This window comes from Convolutriloba macropyga, chromosome 3 (assembly GCF_964194025.1).
Source record: "Convolutriloba macropyga chromosome 3, txConMacr16.3, whole genome shotgun sequence".
Taxonomy (NCBI): Eukaryota; Metazoa; Xenacoelomorpha; order Acoela; family Convolutidae; genus Convolutriloba; species Convolutriloba macropyga.
The window spans coordinates 68,172,017-68,177,290 of NC_134470.1; positions in this window are offsets into that span (position 1 = coordinate 68,172,017).

Here is a 5,274-nt window from a genome sequence, read left to right on the forward strand (position 1 = left end):
TACGTAAAGATGAGTTTCTTCAAGTCTCTACAGTTATTGCAGCCACACAAGAGACGCCAAGTGCAAGGGTCTGATTCGTTGTAGCGGGATATGAAGAACCGATTGTAGAGTTCCAGGAGTTTGCTCTTGTGCTCTCGATCAAGGAGGATATTATATTTGAAATAATCATTGAACAGATTTGCAAGGTGACAGGCTCCGTACCAAAAATCTGACTCACTCTTCTGCAACCGCATTCGCTTACAGATAAAATTTCTAGTGACTTGGGCTCTCCGGGTTCCACCTCAGCGAGAGTGACATGGCTTTGCCAGTCTATATCAACTGTTCCCGACAACATTTTGGCAAATAATAACACGACATGAAGTTCTTGATATAGAGACAGTGGCAAGATGTTGATTTTCTGAAGTTTTTCCTTGTATGAGAGGACGCTGTTGCTGGTCTTGAATATCCAGGCCATTGCTTTTCGTTGAACACTTTCAAGTAAAGTTAAATCGCCCTTTGATGGTTTCCACAAGGCCGCGCCATAGCTGACAATTGGCACGACGTAGCAAACATATGCATTTTTTCTGGTTGCAAAATTTGCCTTGCAAAGGTTTCGTTTTAGCAGAAGGAATGCATTCAAGGCTTTTTCAGTTCTTTTCTTCGCGTGTAGTGTCCAGATTAAAGAGTCAGTAACAAAGAGGCCCAAATCTTTAATCGATTGAGTGGCTTCGAAGGTATAATTGGGCAGAGATATTTGGGCAGTGCCTTTAATACACAGCAGCTTGCTTTTCGTAAGGTTCATTGACATCAGATTATCATCGCACCACCACAGTTTTCTGACATCTATGTTGAGCGTCACAGGATTGGTCCCTACAATTTTGTAATCATCCGCATAGCCAAAAGCCTTTGACATAACACAGGACTACTTATACCTGAAATTAGAGTGAAGTTCATAATTGCAATGTCTACTTGGGAAAATTGAAAAAAAAAATAATCAATTATTAAATGAAATCAAACAATTGCGTCAGTTTAAACAGATTTTGCGAATAGACATTAATCCTTTTATGAACACAAGCATACGAGTATTTGAGAGTTCGAAATTGCTACCGTTCTTTGATGTGTTTCACCATCTACCCTTGGATGACTCTTATTGTAAAGAAAGCTTCCGAAAGTATTAGAGAGTATTCCAATTTTTCTTCTAACGCCTGCGTGCGCGCAATTTTTATGCACAAGGTTTTGAGTCGAGTAATTAAGTTCCAAATTGTTAGAAATCTCGTAATCAAAGTCTGCAGGATAAATTCTCAAGAGTTTTAATGGTTTCTGATAGTATTTTAATGTCCAATAGCTTGTAAGAACTAAACCACTAAGTATTTTGGGCAAAGTAAACAGTACTTGGAATAAATTTGAATTTCCCAGCGAAATAAATTTTTTGATTTTTTTCCCTATGCAGACTGAACATATTTGCAAAAGAACGAAAAATTTATTGCCAGGAATTTCTAGCAAAAAAAAACGAGCTTCAAAATCACAAATGGTGTGCCGGCGCTTTGAAGCGAAAGTGATTTGAGTTCTATTGTGGATTTTTTCTTGATTTGCAATTGGCTTTTTTCCCTGATTACGCATTGTCGCTTTTCATTCTCAGATTAGAATGAGCATGGATGTGTTGCCCCCGCACTTAGTGCATCGGATTTGTCAATATTTAATGGACGATCCTCTTATTTATCATAGCTGGATTAGTGGAGGTGTTGCACATGTTATGAGATTACGAGCAACCTGTCGTTACTTCAATCGAGTTGTGCAGGAGAGCTCTCTGAACTTCACTCTAATGTACGATTTTTACCAAGCCATACAAAGCGAAGGAAAGTTTAATGTGGAAAAAGTAGAGAAATTTCTTACATTGGCCAATTCTAAATTTAACTGGAAGTGTACTGCTTTTGAACTAGAGTTGGTTGGTTATGAAGAAAATTTGTATTTCATACAAAGTAGTTTGGCTAAATTGGTAAGCTATAACTCCTTGTTTGCGAGAAAAGTTGATAATTTGAAAATTGACACTGTTGATGCGTTTCGCAATTTCGGCGGAGCATTGAAAATTATGAGTCCAGTTTTGTCTCCGTCTGTGAAAATAGAATTGAGAATAGGGCTCGACGATTTCCGCTATGAATTTGCAAACAAGTTAATTTTGACTGACTGTGTTAGCAAAATTCAAATTTTTGACGAGTTGGATGCGGATGAGGAGCTGCAAATGGCTATGTTGCCTCTAATTTTTCAAACTTTTCCATCCGTGCAGCATATTGAGCTGCAATCCCAGAGATCATCTGCTTGGAAGCAGCTTGTTTTGACCAAAAGCTCATGCAAAATAAGCATAAATAATTTTACTTATTTTGCTCATAGTTTAACTAATGACTTAGAAGGCGTATCGCTAGACAACGTTCAACATCTTACAATTGGAAGTGTAGATGATAATCTATGTAACGTCCCGTTTCTCACTAAACATTAATTGCTAAATTCATTGTCCTTATATAGATATCTACCACTCGGTGAAATATGTTTATTTATCTCTAAGTTGCTTATTTATTCGTGATACATAATAAATCATAAAAGTAAATGAATACATCCGCCTTATATTTGTTATATAACTTGTATATTTGCTAAATGATGACAAAGATGTTATAAAAAGTATGTAAGACACAACTGGAATAAGAGGAGATACGATAGTGTGCGAGGCCCCAGAACAAGTTACAAAATTCACTTCTTAAAACCCAATGTTTTCCACCAATTAAGCTGTCAGCCTATGCACACCGAAGACAAAACGCAATCGCCATTCCCTGTAATTGAAATGATAAGTACGTTAGTTGACTAAGGAAAACAACTGTGATTAGAAGATATTTACTCCAGACATTATATTCAGAAAATCAAAGATTACCACACATGCACTAGAAATAGGTATACAACATGGTGACAGGAGTGACGACAGCTTACCAAAACCGTACTTAACACTTATCCTGGAATTACTTACTTTTGTTTACCTTTTTCATCATGATGACAGGCCACTTCGGAAAAATGCTTACAAATATACAGTCATCAATACAATTGCAACAATTCGAATCACCAGTAAACCTTATTTCCTATGGCGTCTCAAACTTATCATATACCTCTGCAGAAGTAACCCTCGCATATTACCAAGAACAATTAGCCCTTATTATCTTTGTTGGTTGGACTGAGAAATACCAAAATAGAATTATTGCCATTAGTTCTTTCGATAATCATCAACAATTTATTTCAGCAAAAAAAGAAATAGAAAGAGAAATGCACTTTGACTTGACAAAGACAAAATTCGACTTAATTTTTGAAAACTAAAGCATTGTCAACATCAAATCTATTATTGGTTATATAATTAATTGACCGAAAATTTTCGAGAATTCGAACAGCTTTTCCGAGGCATAATTGGCGTAGCAGCAGTTCCGGCCGGCCAGCAAGTAAACTTTTTGCAGCTACATTTACGAGATGCAGCATTACGCTTTTTCCAAACGCTAGATGCAGCCACAAGAGCGGACGTTGACTTAACGTTGGCAGCGCTGAGAGATCATTTTTGTAATGTGCAGTTACAAGAGGTTCATATTTTGAAGCTTGAACAACAGAAATTTGATTTGAAAAAAGATACCCCAGAAAATTTCCTTGTTACATTACAAACGAAGGCACAACGAGCATATCCTACGCCAGACCTCCCAGAAGTAGCCCCATTAGCGTTGGCAGGACTTGATCCAGCACCGGCAGCAGCTGAACAAACACGCTTTGACAGTGAAACAGCGACACGGGCGGCCCGCTTACAAGCAGCTGAAGATCATAAAAACGAACAGGTAAAACGAATCTTCATCAAAGCAATGCCAGGTTGGTTAAGGTCCAAAATAATGGAACAACCTCCTGCAACACCAGTCCAAGATCTTTGTACATTCGCTAGACAACAAATGACCATTCGTGAAATGTGCAGAAAAGAAGATTATCCAGAAGATGGATTTAACGAAATTAGTCCAGCACTTTCAGAAAACCTAATCAATGCGCTTTCTAAGTTAACCGCCAACCAAGAACAAATGGAAAGACAATTGAAGAATATGGATGAGAAACTTCAAGCAAGCAATTCAACACAAAAAAATCAGGACTCAGAAGACCGGTTCCAAAACTTAACTCAACAGCAACCCTACAACCCTAACCCACAAAATCGTAGGTTTGCCAATTTTAACGGGAATTTCCGTCCTGGACTTCAAAATAGAGGACAAACCAACAGGCCAAGTTTCCCAATACGTTCAAGAAACTATCAATCACGCTTTACCCAGCCTTTCCAGCCAAGGAGTTATCAGGCAAGGCCTAACAATCAAATTGATATACGACTCCCTACAGCCCCCTACTTGCCAATTACGCAAGCCAGTAAAGCATTTTGCTATATTTGCGGTTACCCAAATCATACAGCAAGCCAATGCTTCCGCCGAGGTAGAGGTAACCCGAGAGGATCTTCATTTCCATTTCATCGGCAGCCAAAAAACTTCTAAAGCCACCCAAAACAACAAAAACAGAAAAAACGCTAAACGAATCGCCAAATATTCATTTATCTACTCTTTTTTTAAATAACGTAACTGAAGCTAATCAGACAGTATTATCTTATATTAAACTCCAAATCTCTCCGAAAATAGTACGGAGAGCATTGATTGATACCGGCGCCTGTGCAAACGTCATAAGTAGAAGAACTTATGATGAACTGATAGCAGACCCAAATACACACATAAAACGCTTAGCAGAAAAACCACAGTGGGACCAAGTAAAAGTGGCTGGAGGCCAAACAATAAAAGTTACATGCCAGGTCCAAATCTGCTTTAAATTAGCGCATCGAGATTTTAACGAAAATTTTCTTGTATTACCTTCGGCAAACTCGATAATCTTGGGAAACCTTTTTTTTAAAAAACACGAAATTAATATATTTCCAGCGAAAAACCTCATCCAGTTTGAAGACTTAACAGTGCAGGTTAATGAAATTAAACCCAAAAACGAACCAAGAAGAACAATCAAACCAAGAAAAGTCCCGATTTATACAACACGAAAAATTACAATTAAACCCAACGAACATTCAATTATCGAATGCAAACTCGTGAATTCACCCGAAAGTCTTGACAATCAGAGTGGAATCATAGTCCCAAACGAAAAACTAGAACAAGAAACTGAGATAGCGCTAACATCTTCCCTAAGTACAGTCGGTGCCAACAACATTGTTCATTGCAGCCGTTAATATAACAGACCGCCCAATAACCA